The sequence below is a fragment of the Cupressus sempervirens genome, chromosome 5 (assembly GCF_028749045.1).
Source record: "Cupressus sempervirens isolate cs-2001-9-10 chromosome 5, ASM2874904v1, whole genome shotgun sequence".
Taxonomy (NCBI): Eukaryota; Viridiplantae; Streptophyta; class Pinopsida; order Cupressales; family Cupressaceae; genus Cupressus; species Cupressus sempervirens.
In genome coordinates, this window is record NC_143122.1 from 920081742 (window position 1) to 920106947 (window position 25206).

Sequence of the window (25206 nt, forward strand, 5' to 3'; positions counted from 1 at the left end):
GCAACATCATTAAAGGAGAGCATAATTGAGGCTAGAGGCCAAGAGGATAATACAAGTGGACAAGGGGCCATGGTAGAGGTAAGCTCTGATTCCAAATCAAGCGGTTATAGTAACAGTATTGAGTACTCTCCTTTCTCGGAGAACCAACATGGAGATGATGTGACAGTCACTAGTGAAGAAGAGGATAGGCCAATTGATATTGAGGAAATAAGCTAGGTGCCTGAGGCTGTTGGTGATGCTTTGCTAGTCGAACCAAATCCAAATTTGGGGAGATGCACTGCACCGCGATGGTTAAGGCAAATGCTTATGCCAAGAGGCGAGGTGATGATTGTCCGAACAATTGAAGATATTCAAGGGTTAGCGGCAAAGGATGATAGCGAGAAACAAAAACAAATTGCAAAAATGGTGGCAAAGGTAATGAGGAGTGGCGATGAGGGTCACCGAAAAGTGCAGATTGCCATACCAAAGGTTAGCAAGGCAGTGGATGAGATTGTAGCTCAGGATTATAAAATAGTAGAGCATAACTTGGGAAGAATCACGGATGACATGGAATGTGAGGAGATCTAGGAAGGCATGGTTTTAATTAGAGAAAGGTTGAGAAAGGCAAATGAGAGGATTGTAAAGTTGGAGGCTGGAAACAAGTATTGGAGGGATTGCTAGCCTATCCAATAGTTGCACTAGGCAGCCCTTCCACAAGATAGCAAGAGCAATATAAAAGAGACATTGACTTAGCTGCGCGAAGTCAAGGATTGGATCCATGATATAATTCAAGATGGACGAAATTTCTTGCCTTACTTTATCTTGACATTCAGGTCATTATTAGAGACAAATTCAAAACATTTGAAAGTGAGTGGGAGGATTTCTTTCCAGTCAAGGACTTAGCCATTCCTAGGCTACGTGCATTTATTGAGCTACTAGAGAGATATTTGGAGAGAGCCAAGTTGGTGGACAAAAGAGAAATGAGTATGGTTGGAGTTTTAGTTTGTTGTCTTGACCATCAGATTGAGGATACTTGAAGAGATATGGAATGAGATTGCACAACACAGCCCAGGTGTTGACTCTTCCATTTCAACTATGTTGGGCGATGTTGGAGTTGCACTTGATTTTGAAGATATCAAAGAGGAGAACATTAGTGAGACAAAATTTGGATTGAGATTGGATGAGTTGGGGAAGGTTGCCATCAAGAAGAAGCATTTGGGCACCCTTGCCTCTCTCAATGCCTTTATTGGATATGCAAAACAGTATGAGAAGGATCATTAGAAGACACTGCAAGCAGCGAGCAACATGATGAATTCAGCCGAGCTCAAGATGAAGCACACGCTTTGCCCTCCCATGAAGGAAGTCAATAACAAGCTAGCCAAGTTCATCGCTTTAGCTAGAAAGATGAAAGAAAATGGTAGAATTATATTAGAAGATCATTTGATGTAAGCCCAAGTGGCAAATTCTCCTTCTTTTGGGTAGGATAGGTGTTTGATTATGATTGGCTACCATTTTGGTGCCTTCTTATTGATTACCACTTTTTTTTTCCATTGGTCCATTGATGAGGTGGCAACCCTAATTAGGGTTTCTAAGATTTGATCTAGGTCATTGATTTTGCCTCTTAATCTCTATTGTTGGTTGTAATTTTGTCCCCTATATAAGGCCATTTGCTCTCATTTGTAAAGGGTTGAAGAAAATTGTTACTTAAGATAGTACCAAAATTGCTTCTCTTATCAATGTTGTGACTTGCATGGTGATAAAAACACTTGGTGTTATTGCATGGTTTCTACTTCCAATAGTTAGAGTTAATTTCCATTGAAGTTGTTAAAGTAGATTTTACTTCAAGAAAGTTGTTAAGAGTAAGAGTAGATGGATAGTTGCATGGTGATATTAGTAGATGTTTGGTAGGGATCTATAAACTAGGCCACTAGCATCCTAGTGGTTTGTTAGGAAGACATGCGTGGTAATCTAGTGTTTTTCCATTGAATCATTGCATCTATGGAGGTGGAGCTGCTGATAAGCTTTCATCAGATTCGATCCCCATCCATTTGCTAATCTTTCCATTCATAGGAGTGGGAGTAGAGCAACAAGTAGTTTAGTAGTTGGAGTTTTTGAAGAAGAAAGTTAGAAAGGAGAAGCATCATTGGTAGACACACCCTCCATCATCATCACCATCAACATTATTTGGTGCTCACATACTTTACAAAGCCATCATCATCACCATCACAACCAGAGTTAAACATCCTTGAATGAACAACGTAAGCCTGCCTACTTGATTAACCAACAAATCACATTAATATAACTAAGTTAGTATCCACAAGTGTAAGGAACATTAGAGTTTTTCTCATGCCTTTATGAGTATTTACTTTTCAAGAGAGGGATTGAGTGTTTGATATTCCATGTCAAGTATTCAATCTCTATATGTTATGTAGTGGTACAAAACTAACATCAACAGGGCCTTGTTTGGTAAACGCAGCATCCTTTACTTTTACAAAGTGATTGGTGACATGTTGTGAGGTTTTCACACCATCACTCTATTTCAAATGGGTGTTAGAAATAGAAAATACTAAGAGGGGGGTGAATCAGTATTCTACAAACTTTTGCCCACAACTGAATATTGTTAATTACTTTATAACTTGCATATGAAAGTAAACCAACAATGCTAAACAATAAATATAACCATACATAAAGAGAGCTCATAACACCATTATTTGTTAACTAGGGAAACCCTGGCCAAGGGAAAACCCCGGTGGGGATGGTACCCACAAGATGATCCACTAGACAAAAGAATTCTGTTAAGGATATTGACCCTGTTAGGAGTTTATGAAATACATATAGTGTCTTGAGTCCTTGTTAGAGGACTAGACCTTGTTAAAAGCCTCAATCCTGTTAGGAGTTGGTAGATCAAATACAATGTATGCAAGAAGAGCCCACTGCCCTAACATGCAATATACAATTAAGTTTCTTCACAAGAGTAGATATACATACAATATTGTCTTATTACTGTATCTCGCACTTGCTCTGATCATACATTAGATTTCGCATCACATAAGGCTCACATATCATTCAAGCTTTCTTCACATATAATTTGCATCAGATTCACTCTTCACACCATTTGCGCAAGATATGATCTTTACTTATATCTCACAAATTAATAAATTGCTGCTTAGTTGGCTTTGATGCTTTCATGCACTTGACCAAATATAAATAATTTTGGGTAAACATCTAGGATGTCGGCCCAACATGATTAAGTAATTATTTTGTTTCAAAAATAATTCCTTAAGCTGTATACTCCAATTAGCTGCCGTGGTCTGTTCTACTCTGTTGATTACCTGAACTGGTAATTTAATTGTAGCTTGCTTTGTACTATCCATACAGGTTTGTGCATTGACATACGTCATTGTGACCTTGTCAACTATTAATCCTCAACTACGCATGAACAAACTCAAAGTCTGTCGTCCGTACATACTGTATCTGTCACTCACCTACTGCAACCTGTCTAACACTTAGACAATTTTCTAACTCTGATTGCATAAATGAAATGCTAAATATATGTTGTCATAAATGACAACATTAAGACATCTATCTGGTAATGAGTGTTTGAAGCTCACTCATTTGGCCTTTGATTTGATTATCAAAATCTGATAGGTAATTGTATGACATTGCACACTGTCCATACAACTTCTTACCTTCATCTGTGCTCTTCCTTAACTCTTTAATGCACATATCGAATGTTTTCATATAATTTTTGACATTTGTGCATATTGTATCAAACAGTGATGCATCACGCTTTGCTTGTGCTTGTATTGAAGCAATTTCACACAAGATTGTGAATTTTTCATCAAAAGATTTCATCCATTCTTTTGCCTTTGTCTGTAAGTCTGGATTTATGACAGTTATGTGGACTGTCTTCTGCATTCTCTCCAAGGCTTCTGTTAGCGTTCTTTCCAAAAACTTCACTGCTTTGTTCTTTTCAAGTAATTTGCTTTTCAAGTAATTTGCTCAAGGACCTCATTAACCCTTTCTGATCATCATCATCATTAGTTATTGTTGCTGTTGTTGCTGTTACTGGAAGTTGTTGTTGGAATTAGTGCAATTGCTTTCAGTTCTGTGCTCTTCTTTTCTTCCTCTTGTCTTCTTTTCTCCTTCTCTTCTTCTCTCTTACTTTCTTCCTCAGCTTTCTTTCTTTCTTTTTCTAATCTCTTCTCATTTTCAACTCTTGTTGCTTCTTGCTCTTTATTTCTTTCATCTTCTTCCTTTCTCTCTTCTTGTTTCTTTCTCTTTGTTTCTTTTCTTTCTACTCTTTCTTTCTTTCTTCTTCCTCTCTCTTTCTCTTTACAGCATTTTTCTTTGCTTCTTCATCATCCTCTTCATCCAAGCTTGAGTAGGCAGCGATATTGCCAGCAATGTTAGTTCCATAAGCTGTAAACAGATTCTCTTTGACATCAACTGTCATATGCGTACTATCCACTTGCATGGATTCAGTACCCATAACTATGTGAGGAGGTGAATGAGTTTGTTGTGCCTCTTCAACTTCTTCTTCACCTTCAGTAGGAGTACTAGCCTCCACATGAATTGGACTCATTGTTTCCGATTGCGCACTGTCCTTGGTGATCTTAGGCATGAAAGTCATATATTTTACTATGGGTTCTTCTGTTTTCTTCCTGACTTTTTAATAGTTACCTCCCATAAGAAGAATTGCTCTTCTTTTATTTCTTAGCAAAGGTTCTATACCTTTCAAAATCTTTTCTATATCTTCCTTTGTACTTACTTCACACAATTTATTAATCATATTCTCTCTTAATTTAGTGTCTTGCTCTACTACTCTTTTCTTCCTGTTTATCAATCTATTGTACAAATCTTTTGGTATCTTATTTTGGATGCTATCAAATCTCTTATTCCTCAGAATCATATTCCTTACAATGGCATTTTCTAATTGTCTCCAATCCATGTTATTGTACAAACTATAATACTTATTCAATTGAACAAAATTGTCATTATCCATAATCTGCATATTCAGATTTTCTACCTTAGGTTTTCAAGCTTTCTTACTGGCTGGTGTCCTTCCTTCAATTGCTTATTCAACTAGCTTCTCTTTGGTTTCTTCCTTAGACTCCTCTGACTCACTGATTTGCAGTGTTTTTCTCCTCTTTCCAAGTCCACTGATGGTCTGCTTGACCCTTTTCTTGGGAGATGGTGTAGGTTCTTGCTTCAGCTTTATCAATTTTTCTGATTTCCTTTGCGCAACTGCTATATCATCTTATGGTTTCCTCTTTTGCTGACTATGTTGTACGCTAACTGGTTGAACTTGAAACTGCTGCATATGGTTCAATAGGTGTCTGTGAAGTAGGCTCTGCTACTGTCACTCCTTCAAACGAGTGCTGCAATAGCAATAGGTGTGGCTGCCAACACCTCACTTTTCCCACTTGCTTTTATCTCCATTGCTATGCCTTTGATCTCATTAAATTCTTCTCTTGTCATATCGGATTCCTTAAGAATGGATTCTATCTTCTTCTCCACATTTCTTTTAATTCAGCAAACACGCCATCATCTATCGCCGTTCTTCATTGTGGAAAGAGCTTCCGCCTTCTTCAGGTGTTGCGTCGATCATAATTAGTATTCGGTGCCAAGTTTCTTGCACCAGAGCGATAGTAGCTGATTGATACCGTTCTTGTTTTCATAGCAACCAGTGATCGTGCATTGCAACATTGCTCAGGAATCATTCAAGCCCTTTGCAAAGGACGGCCTCCAGTTAGATCATGAAATCACCATTGATAAACTTTATGTTTTATATTTAAAATGATATAGTGAGGCATAGTTGAAGCCTGCTTGGAAAGTTAAAGTAATGTTGTTAGAATCGATCAAGATATGATGTCTTCTTTCTTGATGTATATATTGTCAGAATGCTCCAAAACTATGGCTTTTGCTCATATAAGAAAATTCTCTTTCCAAATCATGAATAACTGGAGTGTGGCTATGAATATTAATGCTTAAACATTCAAATAATCTTTTATAATGCCAAGGCAAGATTGACATATACATTGGTTTTGATTACAAATGCTTATACATCCACCCAGTGATTCATCCAGGAAGACTAGCATGGTCGAGATGTAGGATGTGAAATGGCAATCATTGAACTATGGTTATTCTTGCATGATAAAAGAAAAGAACCATCATTAACTTAAACAAGTAACAAGAGATGTTAAAGTCCATGTTAGCTCATGTTGTGTTGACACTTTAACACCAGGATGCTTAGTGGCTGGACAATGATGTCCCAAGCTTAATCCCCGGGGTAGGGAGGGCCTTTTTCAGTAGAGATTGTGTGGGGATACTTAAGGTTTTGCATTGGGAGGTTAAGCCCTTGGCAATACTTCTCCTCTTCACCAAATGCCAAGACTTGCACAAGGAAAAGATACTGTTTGCTTTCAAATATCTTCTAGTAATGGGTATTTTATTTTTATGAATTTGCAATTTCAAGTTGAAGTTATGTTTGACGGTTAATATCGTTTAATGAGTTATTCTGTTATAGCTGTTTGTTGTCTTCCATTTGAATATGTAAAGTGGTTGTAAAACTGTCTTCATGTGATTATGAATAGTAACATATCTTTACTAGTAGAAAATGATCTCTTTTTCCATTAAGCAATGGTCACTTACGATGGTAGCTAGATATATTGCATTTTCTAATTAAATGCTCTTCTAATTGTTGGTTAAGGAAATTCAGTTAACTCGGTATAACTGTTGATCTCTTTCATATGAACATGTAAAATAATTGTTATAATTGCCTTCTTATGCTCATGAATATGGAAAAGTAGCTATGTTCAATGATATGATAGTTCTTAGTTAAGGCTAGAAAAGGGGATGTTACAGTTGTCCATCAAGGGAGGAGATATACATTGTGGCATTCATCTTCTTCTTCTTCTTTGGTGCACATTTACATCCATGGCTCGATGATTTGGATTTGGTTTGGTAATTTTCTACATCCTTCATTGAAGATTCAACATCGACAATCAAGCATTGCAAAATCCTTATTGACAAGGGTTTCATCAAGTAAAATGAATATTTACATTTGTCTTGCTTGCTTTACATTTCATTTCATTTCAAGGTTGATTCCTAAATCTAGGGCTTGACCAACTATCCATAAACCATCTGGTCAGTTTTCTTTTGGTCAACCTGTACCTGGAGGCCTGGGCTTTTTGGATTTTTTTTGAGTTTTTGAATCGCAAATCCGCAGCGAAAATCGCAATCATAGTTGCAGATTTGCGATTTTCAGAGTTAATAGAATCTTCTCTTGCATATTTTAAGGTAAGGTTTCCACCCTTTCTTTTATCTCTTAGCATATACCTATATTCATATCGATAGCATATACCTATATTCATATCGATATTAGAATAGATTAAAAACTGAATACATCAGGTTCATAATGAATTGTTCAGCATAAGCTACCAGAACAACAAACTTTTAAGACAAACATATCACTACTAAGCATGACTTATAGGGTAGTCAGCCCATATGTTTCACTTTGCAACTAATCAAAACAGTATCAGAGTTATTCTGAATAACCAAAAAGTTTTACAAAGTGTTGAGTAACATCTTACTGATAATCAAGAGCTGTACATATTACTAATTGTCAATCTTAAACATGCTATTGATTAACGTTCGGGCCCCATGTTCAATGATATGATAGTTCTTAGTTAAGGCTAGAAAAGGGGATGTTACAGTTGTCCATCAAGGGAGGAGATATACATTGTGGCATTCATCTTCTTCTTCTTCTTTGGTGCACATTTACATCCATGGCTCGATGATTTGGATTTGGTTTGGTAATTTTCTACATCCTTCATTGAAGATTCAACATCGACAATCAAGCATTGCAAAATCCTTATTGACAAGGGTTTCATCAAGTAAAATGAATATTTACATTTGTCTTGCTTGCTTTACATTTCATTTCATTTCAAGGTTGATTCCTAAATCTAGGGCTTGACCAACTATCCATAAACCATCTGGTCAGTTTTCTTTTGGTCAACCTGTACCTGGAGGCCTGGGCTTTTTGGATTTTTTTTGAGTTTTTGAATCGCAAATCCGCAGCGAAAATCGCAATCATAGTTGCAGATTTGCGATTTTCAGAGTTAATAGAATCTTCTCTTGCATATTTTAAGGTAAGGTTTCCACCCTTTCTTTTATCTCTTAGCATATACCTATATTCATATCGATAGCATATACCTATATTCATATCGATATTAGAATAGATTAAAAACTGAATACATCAGGTTCATAATGAATTGTTCAGCATAAGCTACCAGAACAACAAACTTTTAAGACAAACATATCACTACTAAGCATGACTTATAGGGTAGTCAGCCCATATGTTTCACTTTGCAACTAATCAAAACAGTATCAGAGTTATTCTGAATAACCAAAAAGTTTTACAAAGTGTTGAGTAACATCTTACTGATAATCAAGAGCTGTACATATTACTAATTGTCAATCTTAAACATGCTATTGATTAACGTTCGGGCCCCATCCATCATTAGAATCTAGAGTTTGTAGAAAAGAAGCATCAAACAATTTATCATTCCAACCTACTAGAACAAAATCACTTGCCAGTTGAACCTTTTAACCAATAGAAACTTGTGAAGCAGATTGCTAGGTTCTAGTGGAAATGTGCAGATCCTCCATCATTTTAACAATTTGTTATGTCATCCGGATCCATTATATCCTTAAATTGATCAAGGTATTTGAAGGCCTTCGATTTTGTCTTTGTGAATAAGTAACATACCATCCTTGACCAGTGTCATAAAGTGAACCATAGAGATTTCCAAAGAGAGTGAAACCTATGACAAATTGGAAAAATGTGTGAGTTTACGAGTACACTCAATAAGTCCTCTATCCTTCTGCTGAAGAACCTCTTCATTTCTCGCTTTCCAAAGGAACCATAAAATTTCACATGTAAGACCAGACCAAAAAGAATTAAGCTTAGAGTCAAAAGCTTAAACATATCCAACTAAACTTTCACTCCATGAGAGACCTAGCTTTGAGTTTCATACAATAGGATTTCTCAAAAAAATTGACCATATCATAACAGCAAAATCACATTGAAAGAAAACATGCTCAAAAGACTCAACTGCATCACAAATTACAATAGCCAAAGGAAAGACCTAAAGACTCCAAGTTAGGTCCTAAAGCAAGTTTTTAAAGCAACAAGAACCATTTGAAATAAACTTTTTTGGGTTCCACTTTAGCCTGCCCCAATTACTGAAAAAAGAAAGACCATTCAAAAAAGGGAGAACACAAACCCCACCCTTGGATCACCCTCTGAAAAATTTCAAGATCAGAAACAAGCATAGTATATAATTGCTTAACTGATACTTCATCAAATACTCCACAGTAGTTGTTTGAAAAAACTGTTTTGAGTCAATGGTCTTGAAGAAGTTGCATGTACCAAGTGCCTTGCAAATTAAAGTATATGTTTTTTCTGAGTTTTTGGGATATCATATCTAGCTCTAAGATCATCCCAAGTACCCATCCGATTGTCAATCACTAAGTCACTAATTAATGAGATTCCCATCACATTCCAGTGTTTTGCTGAACAACTTTGTGTAAGTGTGAAAGGTTTTCCATTTAGGTATAGCCCCCACCAAATTGATCTATCTGTGACAACAAAAGATGGAGAAGAGCCAATAACACCTCTAATTGGTAAGAGTATCCTTGACTGGGTCCAAGCCTTCCAGAGTGTACTAAAAACATTAGAACCAAATACCTTGATCTTAAAATCTCTTAAAAGCAAATCACAAAATGGTTTGTTCATCCAGCTTTTGCCTTTGGGAACTATAGAGCATTGACTGTTGTTTCTGATCAGAACTTTCCAAGGTTCATTAGCATAAATGGTTATACTTATATGTATATCTTAATTGGGCTGATTGCATATATATAACACCTGGATCTATTTTACTCTCGTCATTAAATCGATTGGTTCAATTTACATTTACATTGCACATCTTAAGTTAATTAACATTGCATGAAAGAGGACTTGCTTGTGTACTTCCTTGATATAATTCGGGTTTAGCATTAGCATCCCTTCATCCTACTTGGTTTTGCTAATCTAACTTAGGTTATATTGAGAGTTATGTTTGAAAGCCCCTCTTTCTCTTGTTTTGAATGACTAAGTGTGAAAGTGGTTAGTTAATGAATTTATCTCATCTAGTTTACATTGTTAAATTCATTGATGTCATTTCCCCCTTAAACAAATGTTAGAGCTGGTGTCCATACCTTTTACGACTTACTAATTGTGAGTAGTAGGGCAAGATTTATTGGGGCCTAATTGGCAAGTGTTTGACTTCTATTGGAGATGTTCATTTTAGGGTATTTGGATGAATTTTGACAATGTGAAAATCATTCTTGCATTCATAGAAGATGGCACCCTCCTAAGTGTAGTTGACACAACGAAGCAAGGATTGGTTAGAGGCTCATCCCATCATCAACATTGTCTCCCATTCTTAGAGTTAGATATTTTTGAACCCTTATCCTTTGTAGTTATTTGGTTGGAAGTGATTGAAGTAGTTGATACCCATTGAATGAATAGCGTTAAGTCCCTTTTTGATAACCATTTTTGATAGAGGGCCACACCACTCTACCCACTCACAATCAAGAATGAAATAATATGAAGATAGAGATGACAAAAATGCTTCATAAAGCATCCATTTATACTTGAAAATTCACTACAAGAGCTTACACTTGAAAAACTTCTATTTTCCGAACTTGATTACAAATGATAATAAGCCTTGCTTAAATAGGCACTTCTAACCCAAGACATTACAAACACAACCAATGTGGGATAAAAGGCAAATACAACTACCTTTAAATAAATATTAAATTCCCACCCAAATACAACTAAACACCCAACAAATATTAAATACATGATTTATCCAAAACCTTCTAGAATTTCTACCTACAGACCTCGATTAATGGAATGACAACTATTGTTCTTATTTTTCTATTTACGCCACCTACGCACTTTGAAAATAGAAATTCCTCTTTTCTTTTTCTTTTTTTTCTCCTTTTTTTAAATTTTAAATTTTACATTCAACATGTCTCCCCTTTATTTAAGATGCTCCTGCATCAATCTTATTACATCATTATAACTAAGTAAAAGTCCAAATTAAGAAGGAACCTTGAGGTTATCTCATTTGATCGCACAATCTATTCACAATCATTTTGGAATGCTAAGTATTTGATTCTTTATGTTGTAGGGGAACAAAACTCACATCAACATGACAATAAATTCTTATCATCCTAAGGGGTGACTACCTTTGGTATGTAGTTTAGAAATTCCTTATCTTTTTCTGCCTTAATAATTGCATTTGGACTAGACTTGGAACTTTGACACTCTTATTGGATTTTGATTTGATAGAGAAAATTATATTGATATGTCTCATGATATTTTTTGACATATGGAAAAACTTCGCATATCTGTCACCCCCCTTCAATTAAGGTTTTTCATGATCTCTGTTGCCAATAAATTTTCTCCATTTAATAATTTCCAACTCTTTTAGTAGTTGTTTGTGTTTCTCAAAGGATTCATCATTCATTCTAAGCTCAATAACATGATCATTAAGGTCTTGCAACTACTGAAGAAGTTTTTTTATTCAAAAATATTTTTTAAATGCAGCTGGTTCAGTTGCTTAATCTGTCCATTTATAAATAGAATTATTTTTGCTGTCGAGAATAGTCTAGATCGTGAAACAAAAGGTGCATTTGCCACCAAAAAGTTTCTATCCCTGAACCATATTTTCTCACATTTGAAGATTTAAATTTTCTTTGATTGTCGTTCCATAACACATCCCCTCAAATATGATAATGGTCTGATCTAGAATAAGCAAGAATTGAAGATGAGTATTTAAATTTGGCAGAGTTTCAAATTATGGAAATAAGGAATTTGTCCATCTCTCTACAATAGGGCAATAATCCTTCTTGCCAATGAGTGCATTATCTTGAATACAATTTAGACAATTTATTACATGCGAAAAACTATCCATCAACAATATTTTCAAATAAAGAATAGGAAATATTTTTTTTGCTTTTATTCTTTAATAATAGAAATAATTGCATGCCTTTTCTCATGAACACAAATAATTGAATAGTTCGCTAAATAGCAGAAAGAAAGGTATGATATCACTTGAATAACTAACTTCACATGAAAAAGAGTATCAACATTTTTCCAATTCTTTAATGCCAAGTAACAATTCATTAACTGAAACAAATTGACAAAGCAGTGACTATAGAACCTGATAAGGTGAAGGTCAATTCCTGTGTCTCTTTGTAAATGTTCCTGATTACTTTTAAGTGGAGAGGAATATCATAAGAGGATCTCGACCTTAATGTTCTCCTGCACAAGTTTCCTAATGGAAGTGGCCCGATCATACATGAGAGATGCAGACATGGGATCCGATGTTTCAGGCCATCTGAGACTTAGTGTAGAACCCACAACTGTCCTAGCCAGTCGCACCTATAGACATCTTTGCTATGAAAATGACCTTCCTAGTTAGACATTGCCCTGCTAGTTCTAGTGACTAATGGTTACTACCCGTGTACATAGTGCTACCTTGGCCAAGGTTTTAGAGGTGCAAGCACTGTACTTTGTGTTGTCAATGTTGCTGCCAAACTCGTGTAAGAGTCCTAGACTCAAATTATTTCTTCCCCGACCTTTAGGATGTGCTGTCCTAAATGGCAATAATAATGTCAAATTGTACAAGGCAATGTGAATATATTTGTGACGCTCTAGGGTTTTCATAATTTTCCCTGATTTCTATTTTGGTTTAGGATTAAGATTAGGCAACACCCTAACTCTTGCTGCAGGGTAACATTCCCTTGACATCTTACTTTACAGGTTGACAAACAAACTAACGCTACTTAATCTCAGTTCCTTGGCGATCATTTCCTAAGGGAAATCTATGAATACAGCATTAAAGGGTTTTGTCTATCCCAATCTTAGAACTTAGTTCCAGATAAGACATGTGACTCAGTTTCAGTTTGATTCTTGTCTGCAAATAAACAGTATATTACTGAAATAAACTGAAATGAATCTTCTCCCCATTACTGATTCTAAGGATTCTTTTATGCTTCAGGCAAGAGATGTTTCGTTTGGTTAATTCTATGAAAAAAATTATGATCGTCCAATTTAAGATGAGTGTAGTCCAATGCAATGCTCAAAACATGGCATGATTTCTTTTTTGAGAAGATATGAGTCATTGAGACAGCTCTTTTTCCTATATGCAGATGCACAACAGTTCTTTTGGAAAAGAATAACAATCAAGAGTATAATCCAGTTGCTTTGATTAGAAATGCGAACCGGATGGGGCATATTTAAAAATGCATTAATCCTTTATTATAATAACATTTCAATATTATACACAACTATCAACATTCCAATGATTGCATATGTAGCAAATACCTATAAAGATACAATGTAAATATGGTTTGCATCTAAACTCTTGTATATCAATATGTAACAATGATTATATGGATCATACTCATGATTGACTGATTCGATTAGCAAGCAAACATGTATTAGTGTCAAAATATAAATTTGGTTTACTACTAAACTCTCTATATCAATTCTAACATCGAGCACAAAGATCTTCTACGATCGACTGGACAACATGCAAATATAAATACATAATACGACATAGCTTCATGAAGAAGAGCATGTCTGGTAAATCTTGGAAGCGAAACTCTTTCCTAAGGCTCTTGTGTGCTATCCTTGCTGGTGCGATGACGTTAGTTACAAACTATAATGCTATCACCCTGAAAATTTCATATTTGGTAATGATTTCCACAGGCACAAGATGTAAAGCACTATTTTTCAGCCGCAATAACAAAATGAGCCGAAATGCTTTTAACAAGAATGATCTATCAAGAAAAAGTAACTCCTCATTGATATTGGGCGACAAGAAGAGTTACATTGCCACCCAAGAAGGTATGCCTTGTTGATGAGAAAGTTTAATTATAAATTTATTAGAAGTTGGGCTTGACCAACAATACCATAATATAAAGAATAATATCAAGCCCTAATAGCACAAGGTTGCATAGACATTGCATCTATATATATACACACGTGCTATTAACCTATTGCAAACGTACATTCCACATACTGGATTGCCCAACCATTATAAATGCATACACATGGTGCTTGTAGAATACACCTACATTCATGTGTCTACGTATGGTCGTATAAATGGGGTTCATATATGTTATGATCATTGACATACACATATACATTTATCTATATATACATATATTTGTATCCATTTATGTGTATGTTATGTATATATAACCAAACAAAGATAAATGAAGAGTTTTCCATGGTTGTTCCTTTCAATTGATAGGAAAAGATCACAGTGCACTTCTATTAATCAAGAGTCATTAATTCTTTTATTAAAAAGAGGACAAGAATGATTAGCCAACTTGACATGACCAAGGCAACAACCTAATCCGAGACTTGATGACCAAATACTTCGGTATGGATTCCTGCTCAGGTGACATTTCTGATCTTCACCCCATGTCTGCACCTCCTCTCTTTGATGATACTGTGCCCATGTTCATGGGATTGATCTACTTCTGCATCCATTAAGAAGGAAGGAATAGTCATCTTCATCTTCATAATCTTGGAAACAATAAACTATTAATAGTATTGTAAATACATTATCCATTCATGAATATAATCCCCATGTGAATATTATTGATTAAACAATCCACATAAATGAAAACATGATCATATTAACCATAATCGTCTTAATTAAATATCAAAGTTATACATGATGCTATTAATAATCCTTTCTAAATAGGACATAAACCCAAGCTATGATAGAGTTGTGTAGGATAAACACCTTTTAATGACTAGCATTGACTTAACCAATTCTATTAGCATTTGCTTGATCATGGGGAAGTGTTCCTCTTTGTATGACTCACCTTATACATTTCAAGCCTTGCTGTCTACACTTGTCAAGCTATGATTGTTTTGTGGAAAAAAATCGTACTTATTTTATTCGAGTCTCTTTCATTGGGTGGTAAATTCTAGATTTATTTTTGAAGTGTTGGTTTCCATGCATGTTATTTGTCTCCTTGTGTGCCATTGAAATATTTTTACATTCACATTGAGAATCTCTTCAAATATTTTATCTAGGCTAATTATGTAGAATTTCATGATTTTCACCATGTGGCTTGGGAGTTTGATTGGCTACCTCACATTTTTGGAGGATAAGGCTTGCTCTTAGTCTGTAAGGTATTATTCTATGTGCTAAATGGATTATCACAACACTATGAAGACAATGACCCTTAGAAAAAATAATTAAAAAATTGTATTGATTTGAGAGTACTAGTTGGTCATTTGAGTTGAGAGGGCCTAGACCTTAGCACTCTTTGCACAATTCAGGACAATGTTAAAATTTAGAGTACTTTTGTCATCAAAAGTATATGGAAAACCTAAGAAACCATCAATTATTGGCGTTTTCAAGTGGAAAGTGATTTGTATAATGGCCTTTTTGTCACTTAACAATTTGTTTTTTTGTTCTTTGGTTCTCTATTCTCAAGACCATCCCCACTTTTGCATTAATTTTTTGAGTGGCATTCACTTGTTTTTAAATTTTATTGATATAAGTACCTAACTTAATATTACTTGGCCTTAATTAAAATTAAAATGGAATTTGGCTACCCAAGACAATGAAGTCTTTTGATTGGTTATTGATGTTATGCCTCCCCAGATTCTTTACAAAATTGGGGTCAAGTCTCTCAAACCTTGTGGATGGATGGATGGAAGTTGCATTCAAATACACCCTTTCATAACTACAAGCTTCCCAAAGGATACTTGTGGAGCTATTCCCTCACATGCATATGGTGGATTAGCTAAATATTCGATAGCAGCTCTAGTCTTCTATAGGGGCTTGGTATTGCTAGTTGTAGTGTATTTGGTTAGTAGTTTGGCTCCTAATTTGGCTAATTTTGCCTTGTGCATTTTATATCAAGGCCTCCCTTTGGATAGCGACTTGGCTCACATGGGTATTCCTAATCTCCATTTTTTGACTCTTCGATTAGATGGATTCTTTTGGTTTTATCCCAAAGCATATGAGGCTTGGAGTTGGATGCATAATTTCTTTGTAAGTTTTTTAGGCCTACTCTTATTTTGTTGGCATATTGTTTTACTTGGAGATTAACCTTATCTATAGACAAATATGCCTAGGTTTGATAGCATTTGAAAAAAATATATATAATGCTCTTTTTTGTCTTGCTATGTTATTTGATCTACACTAGTCTTTGTATATTAAAGGCATGGTTCGATCTAATGTACTCATGCAAATTTAGGTGTGTGCTCATAAAGTTGTACTTACATGCTTATCTTAGGAGCTATTAGATCACCTAGGGGATGTTCTATGTACTATCGCTTGTGTTCTACTTGATCTTTCCTCGACAAAATGAGGATGTAGATATGGACAGAGATTCATGTGAGGCATGATCATATATCTCACTCTATGTGGCCCCTATGGCTCTCAACCCCCAATTGCCTAAAGTACCCTTGCTCACAACAGTTGGGAGTAGCTTTCTAAGAGGTCCACCTCTTTTCATAGGCAAGGTGATTGTAATCAACTTGACTTAGGAAAGTTAACAGAACTTGGCCACTCCTCCATGCCACATTTAGCAACCTCCAAATAACCCTTCTGGAGAAGAAACCGCTTTCACCAGCCAGCTTGATTAATGATGTTGTCACTGAAAATATATGGGGCAATCCTAGTGACAAGGATCCTTCTCGTTTTACTCTAGCAGTTTGGACTTTGTTGGATTTGACCCTATTATTTTGTCTTTTTTTAGAACTTGATCGCAGTAGACTTTGTGAATGTGTCTACCTCTCATTTTTAATGTTATAATAATTCCCTCTATTTATAAATGTTATGAGAAATATTCATAAAAAAAGGACTTCCATAAATATTCATGGCTTGCTCTTTTTCCCGACCGGACATAACTTTTATTTCATTTTCACACTTTCTTTCATCTACAATAATTGTCTCTGGTCAACACAATTTTGTGGCTAAGTTTTTTTCTGCTGTATCTGATTTTGTCAGTGCATCCTATGTCATAGGTAAGGATGAAAAGCGAACTCTTCCATGCTTTGCAGAGTGGCAGTCTTACTAAAGTTCAAGATTTGTATAGTTTGGACCCACTCATTCTGTTTGAGGTTACTTTCCAAGGAGATACTTCTCTGCATATTGCTGCAAGGAAATGCCATGTAGATCTCGTTAGATGGATTCTTCAAATGAGCCCCTCTTTGGCCGGAGCTGAAAACAAGGATTGCAATATGCCACTGCATGAAGCAGCTAAAACTGATAACAGAGAGGTTGTAGATATTCTCCTTTGCAGACAGAGTTATGTCTACCATTTCAATAAGCTTGGAGAGACAGCTTTAATACTCGCTTCACAGTATGGCTGCGTGGAAACAGTTAGGCATTTCTTGCAAACCAGGTTACATGAAAATGTATTTGAATGGGATCGATCTATTAGAGAAGCAGCTTACAGGGGACATACAGGTAGAGTCACATGTTATTTGTTCTAGTTGAAGTAAGATTTAAGTCTCCAGATGCATCCCCAATATATTGACATTAATTAACTTGAGTTTGAGGCAGATGTAGTTGTGGCAATGCTTGACTATCCTATCAGACCCAGTCCAGATAATATCTTCCTTGATGATCCAAACCTGAATATTCCTGCAATCCCCATTTTGCATGCAGTGGTGCGTAGAGGACACATTGAGTTAGTGAGGGCAATGATAAATCATCGTTGGTGGGAAAACTCATTAATGATAGAGGAGGATGAGTGTGGAAGGTGCGCAGTTCATATAGCAGCTATGAAAGGCACTTGGAGCATAATCAGTGAATTCATGTAAAAAATGCCAGACTGTGTAGAAATCCGCAGTTCAGATCATAAATCTGTTCTGCATTTCTCCGTGGAATATAATCAACTAATTGTAACAATGAATCTGCTAGAAGAAAAACACAGTACAGAAGTAAGGAAATTGGTGAGCTATGATCATGACCTTTCTGGAAATACACCATTACACTTGGCAGCAATGAATGCAGTGGATCCCCAGGTTTGGCATCCTTTAACTTGTCTGTTTCTGGATCTGAGATTTCATTTCTCTTTGCTTATTATTGTAAATTTTCTGCAAATTCTGTTATTAAATCAGACTTAGATAATACCTTTTATGCTTGCTGTAGATGATCTTCTTTATCTTCTGAATGTAGGAGGAGTTATCAGAATATTAAATGCTGTTCTGAATTTGTTTTATCTCTGCAATAAATTCGTATAGGCAGAATTGCTTAAAGGAGCAGACTTATATTTCTTGTGTGTCCTTAAACTAGAATAACACCACCCCTTATACCAAGATCAAAGGGCATGTCCCTTAAAGGGACATGACCCTCTCTAGGTCAGCCCATACATTACTTGTAGAAATCGGCGCCTATGAAGGAGATAAAAAATGTTAACTAACATAACAATTAGTTATAGTTAATACATAATATGTTTACTGCCAAGGATCGCTGCCCATCCTATTTGTCAAGTGTAGTGTATATAATGCTTTTGTATGGTACAAGGGGAGAAGATTAAGGTGCGGTTTGCACTTCTCAGACCAGTATGAATATCACTGTTAATATTTAACAATTATATGCATTGCTGAGGGCCATGGCTATGTAAATGGATGACAGAAGTTTGAAAGTAATGTTTAAATCTGATAAAACAAGAATATTACAATTAGAAGAAAATGTACATTACAGACAAACAAGATATAGCTTGGAAAAAGAAAGGTTTCATTAAAAGTTAAAGAATAACATTCCCCTCTAAATATTAGCTAGAACAAAATACACAATCAAGAGGAGGCACAAAGTAAAGGGGAACATTATACTTCTATGCTCCCTTAATATGTACCTTGTAATGTCCCTTTTTCAAATAGCCCCAGTAATCACAATTACACAAGATTAGGGTTAGGTTTACCATATATACAGTTTTCTTCAATTGTGTAATCCTTAAATTGAAATTCTGCAATATTGTTAGTATTTTATTTATAATCACAACTCAATAGTTAGATTTCTTTTAATTAGAAATAAACATATATAAGAAATGTTAATTGGACCAATAGATTGCTAGAATTAACTTTGATGCCATTCAACTACAGAGATGACAAGATCAGATGGTTTAATGAGGCATCGTAGAAACCTTCTACCCTTGGCCCAAGAGTGGATGTACCATTCCTCTTGGCCTCATGTGGCCCGTGTAATACATATGAGGTGGCATACCTAGTGTGGGCTCCTATTGCCTTTTCCCTCCATTAGTCACCCTTAATTTGTCTCTCCTGATTGAAGGTTCACTTCTCATGATAGGGATGGTGAAGGGTCTTCACAACAAGGTGTCCTGAAAGTGTACCCTTCCTAAACCCCAAGGTAGTCCACCTTGTTCCCCTTTGCCCCCGGACTCTTTAGTTACCACATGGAGTGGTTTCTTAGAAAGTGACCTCATCACTGTTTCCCCTGATTGGGAATCCTCACTTCGCCTATTGTGGCAGGCTATGACAGTCAGAGATGAATACAAATATAGTATTTTATCAATCCACTTATTCAATATGGCCATATATTAAAAAAATCATATGCAAATAATTAACATTGTACTATAATAAGATGTGTTCAGCCTCCTAAGCACATTGCTATATGAACAGTCATTTGCAATTAAAATGTATGCACATGTTTCAGTATTAAGAACACATGGATAACTCATAGTGTTGTATATACATAGGGAGTTGCTCACACCAGATACCGCTGAAATAATTATAAAAACATGTACTGCTATAGATTGCTGGTTAGATGAATATGATGATTCAAGCTTTCCTCCTATCATGCTAGTCTATTTTCCTTGTTCGCTGATGCCAAAATAAATGTGTTTGAACCTCAGCTTATACCACGTACATGGGATGGTTTCCTTCCAAAGGACACTGTCTTTTCCTTAATCATATCTCCACGTTTTAAATGCACCTCTTTGTAATAACCTGATAACCTTCTTCTGTGATTGATGTCTAATTAGTTATACATGTCTAGAGTTTAACATCGGCATTTCTTAATAATAAATCAATGGTATTAATGTTATTGCTTATTGCCTTATTATTATTGATAGTATAACATCCCTTTGATTAGTAGAGTCCTTGGTCTATTTGACTAAATGCTATTCATCGCACACCATCAATCTTTGTTTAACTATTGCCAATGACTCTTCATAATGAACACCAGTGTAAGTAATTGCTGGCACCATATTTCGTAATTCACAGTGAGCCTTATATCACAGCATACATCCAAGTTACTGTTACTGTCAAATAATTACCATTCACTATGCATAGCCAGTTAACTTTTGTTTACTCTTTATTGAATTGTTAGGTGCTGCTTGATTTTCAATTGCAGTCAGATTTAGAAGATCGTATATCATCTGTAACAATTGATAAATGTTCAAATGTTCTGATCATTATTGCTGTCTCTATGATAATGGGCATATTTGTCATGAATCTTCACAGAGAAGGATCTGACTCCTTGTGATTGCCGCAGACATCCATACACACTTTAATTTTCCCAATAACAACTTCTCCTTTCTAGCTTCGATGCTAAAATTCATGATACTTATGTTCTCCATAACTGTTATTTTTGGACTATCAGTTGCCAAGTAACTAAAAGTGTTTCCTGGTGTGATGATATGGCATTAATACCGTATTTGTTGATCCAGTATTTCACATCATTGTTGTCTTGACAATATTGAAGATGACCAGCAATAGTATTATCATTAACTGAGATGTATTGATGGCTTTTCATTAGATTTTCCCCAAAAACACCATACTTGAGTTATCTATCTTTTTACAATTTTGTCTCCTTTAGAGATTTAACAAAATTGAAGGATCATGTGAGGCATTGGTAGCTACATCATGTATTGAGATATCACAATTAGGGTTTCAAATGGGGGTCATGGCACATCTCCATCATATTCAATAGCCAACATATTTCATATTTCTGACATCTATCAGGGACTTGGTGAAAAGGGTTATAAAACATGTTAAGGGGAAAAAGGGAAAAACAAGAGCTGCGATGGGGCTGAAGTCCCTGCCTCTTGCCAAAATAGTAATGCTGGAGTTGGCATTCGAATAATTGCAACGATGTGATCTTTGCATTTGTAAAACAGTGAAATGGAAGCAAATGGAGGATAATGAAGCTTTGAGCTAAGTTCAATTGTGATGAAAAAGCAAATTGGATGAGAGTACAAGGATTTAGGATAACTCCATCTCAGGCAAGGATTAATAGTGTAAACTTAGAAATGTGTGTAAAAAAGCTGCAGCACATACATGGCAGATATTATGTGCAGTTCAGTGTCAGAAATGACCAAAAATATCAATGCTTCTAGTCAATAAATTTGTATTGTCTGTGACAATAGTAGAATGAAAGCACAAACTTGTCCATGATTCATGGTCATGTTTTACTTTCACAAACTAAATCATTACAGCCATACGGCCCCATATAAGCTAAATTCTATAAGATAAATTCAGGGGTTTCTGCTGTCTGCTAACAAAGAACATAAAAAACAGCCCTGATTAAAAATAAGATATTTAGTTCAGTTTGCCCTTAGCATAAGGGTTTCAGGTGTTCCAAAAGCATCTTGTTGGGTGGTTTGGAAGGAGCTTTCTTGGAGCTGGTACTTTTTTCTGTGTTGTACGTGAGGAAAGGAAGGAGATACAATGATTAGCATGAAAAAAGTAGCTAAAATGATTAGCATGAAAGAAGTGGACAAAGAGGATCAAATTTGAAGACCACTGATTTGATTAGAGAAGATTATTTTCAGTAGCACACTCACTGTGCTGGCTGATAAGGTCAGTCTGAACTTCTGGAGAAGCAAGAGCAGTAGATTTTGTAGTTGACAATGCAAATGTTTTTACACATTCTGTACTTCACATTCAACAATTAATATAGATTCAAATTAATGATTATAATCAGGAAATATTTAATTTTTAATAATGCAAAAGAGTGCTTTTCTGAAAGCTTGAAACAAATTTGCAGCTTCACAGAAATATACAGATCAATAAGTGGTGTCATTAACTTTTAATTTGGGAGTTCCTACTGCTAAATACACTTCTCTTCTCTACCATGTTCTATTAATTTTCTGCATTGTTAATACATGAGAAGAAATGCTGCATATCAATAATCTATATCAGTATCTTCTATTTGGCATCTCCTGCTGCTATACTTAAGCGCATAAAACAAAAATAAATCTACAATCATGCATGCTATCTGCAGTTGGTGCCATCACAGCCCAAGAAATGAGAAGAAGCTGAAAACAAACAATTTCTTTTCAGCTAAACTATGAAGTTATTTAACAAAACTATTAAGCAGAAGAACAGATCATCACTTTGATTTGTAAAACACTGCCATAAATATTCTCAACTCTAGAGAACAAAAGGAAACATGAGTTAACACAGAAAATATTACATAGAATGCATTGTCAACCCCTGCAGTGTAGCCAGGCTGTAGTTTAATGGGTGCACTAAAGTAGCCTGACTCCTACATTCATTAATTCAAAGACTACCTTTTTTAGCAATATCAATCAAGTGGTTTAAAAAAGCGAAAGGGTTGAATGCAAGCATAAGAATCTAAAAACAATCAAATGATTACCTGCCTATCAAGCCAGAGAGTTATCTGAGATTGGCTTTGTGACACTGTTTCATGCTCAGGACTCCAAAGATTGTTGAAAGTTGAAACCCTCATTGAATCTCACAGGACTATACCATGAAGCATATGTCGCTGTTGATGCCTCCTTGCATATTAGAGGGGACATAAATAGAAATACAACTGCAAATATACTCCGACTGATGAGCATTATGATTGAATGGATTCATTCTATGCCCAACAACTAGCCAAGGCTCACAGAGACAAAGGATGTAGCATGCAAAAAAATTGAAAATAGATAATCGAAATAGAAACTGTATTCAACGAGATGAAAAAATTAAGTAAATCAGACTTGTTTCCAATTTAAACGTAACCCATTAATCCTCTACAATGCAGGGTAAATTTAATAAGCAATGGCTAAAAGTCAACACTATAATATTGGGAGCAACACACTCTAAGTAGAAGAAAACATATTTTTAGCTACTTATTTGATGGTAATACTAAACACGCTTCATTAATTTAGACTTTCTACTTCTATGGAAATCTTATCATGGACAGATATTTCTGCCGAGTAGTTCAAATCTCCCTCCGCTCACAAAGCATCACTTAAGTATTTAGTTCCCATAGTTCTATCTTCTTTAGATTCGGGATGCAGAAAATTTTGAACATGTTTCTCTATGTGCTATTGATATTCTGTTTCAAGTAAATTAGAGATCTCTTCTACACTAAGAAGATCATCCTCCCTATGATTATTGGTGTCTGCTGCTGCCATGGAAATTTCACCATTGATAGGCTCTTACTCCATTTGATCTACAACTTCTCCTGCATCTAAAACATCACTTAACTCATATGCATCTTTGATCTTGCATTCATTATCTTCTGCATGGAGATCATTAGATGTATATTCTACTTCATTATGATCTAGAGTTCTGTCATCAAACTCTGCAACATGATTTGATTCACAACAGTCTTGCTCCATAATCTAAGTAACATATCCAAGCTAAGCTCATCTAAGATCCCCAATTCTTTGACAGTTCTTATGAATGCTTTTCGTGAAGGCACAATATCTGCAGGTATCCCCTGATACGTATTTGCTGTCCTTCTGTATAATTATGCAGAAGACTCCTCTTCAAATCTCTCCAAACTGAAAAAGGCATCAAGTAGATACATGTTAGGATCTTCTTCGATGTTGCAGCTTTGGTCTTCATACATGTCCTCTCCTTCTTGATCTGCATCATGGAATACAACAAGGAAACATTGGTCCAAATCCCACCATGATGAAATACTTTGTGGGGTCAATAAGTCATATGACTCCGTGGCAAATTCCTTCAAGGTTCTGACAAAGAGCTTCATTGCATGACTTTCTGAATCTACTTTGTATGCATGTATGAGCCTATAGAAGGCATCCAAATGGTCGAGGGCATATTCACCACCTTCTCCATAGAGTTTCAGAGCAATATGTAAGAGTCTTAAATATAAATCATTAGGACTACATTGAAACCCTCTGAGGTCCAATGGTCTAATTTCACTCGGAAAACAGTGTCTTCTTTTCCTTGGCTGGTAGATTTTGCAATAACAATGTTCCTTCTTTAAAAAATGAGAAAAATACATTTCTCTGAGTCACTTCCCTCAGCAGAGTCACTAATTATCTGAATAGAGTCACCACCTGTCTTCGAGGAATATATTGATTGTTGGATTCTCTGGGCTCTTCCTTCCAGCAAAGTGCACTTTGAAAAATATCTTTTATTTTAGGTCTGCAAAACAAGAACATTTGGGTAACTTCACAAGACTTATTGTGAACAACTTTCCCAGTAGAGTTGTCAGTTTTGGTTCCCAAAGCCACAGATTGGAAATCCAAGAGCTTTGCCAATTCTCTAATAGGATTACATAATCAACTTTGGCCAACGAACATGAATAACCTCTTGATTCACTTCCCTTGCACTTTAGACTTTGCTAAACCTAGGTAGGTAAACCTTCACCTCAAACCTTAATTACTTGGTTTAAAGCTTTTCTATAGCAAATTTAAATGTTGGAGGTTCTTCAGTTGGCAAAATTCTTAAACTTGATCAAAATAAAGTTATATAAATGCTTTGACATGTTTACTTATGAAATGAATATTATTTAAATGAAAGCAATAGTGTTTATGATTTATGGATATGGTAGAATGTTGAACTTCAAGGCCTCAGACATCAACATACTTTCACAAAATAAATTGCAGACTAGTCCCTTATCCTACCTTGGGTAAATAGAGTCAAACTTTTTCCAGATCCTTATATACAACTTTGAGAGACAGTGCTATACCATCCACTATAGACCGAAGCTTCAATTGGCAACATAATCCCTAGTCTAATTGAATTTAATTTTTCTTGAAAAAAAAATTAGACAAAATTCACATAGACAACATTTCATATGGAAATTCTGATTATCAAAGACTTGTATTGAAATCAACTTCATCACTTTTAGTAGCAATTGATTTTGAAATTAATAATCACAGGGGATAAATCTGAAC

General features: G+C 35.5%; 1 pseudogene across 1 annotated transcript in view; it reads left to right on the top strand.

Moving 5' to 3' along the window:
- LOC149558961 (protein ACCELERATED CELL DEATH 6-like) overlaps positions 1 to 25206 on the top strand; it is a 48013-nt pseudogene that overhangs the window by 14109 nt on the left and 8698 nt on the right. The window contains exons 2-3 of the transcript XR_016365089.1: positions 17102 to 17546; positions 17643 to 18106. The product of XR_016365089.1 is annotated as a protein ACCELERATED CELL DEATH 6-like (transcript). The remainder of the gene's footprint in view (positions 1 to 17101; positions 17547 to 17642; positions 18107 to 25206) is intronic.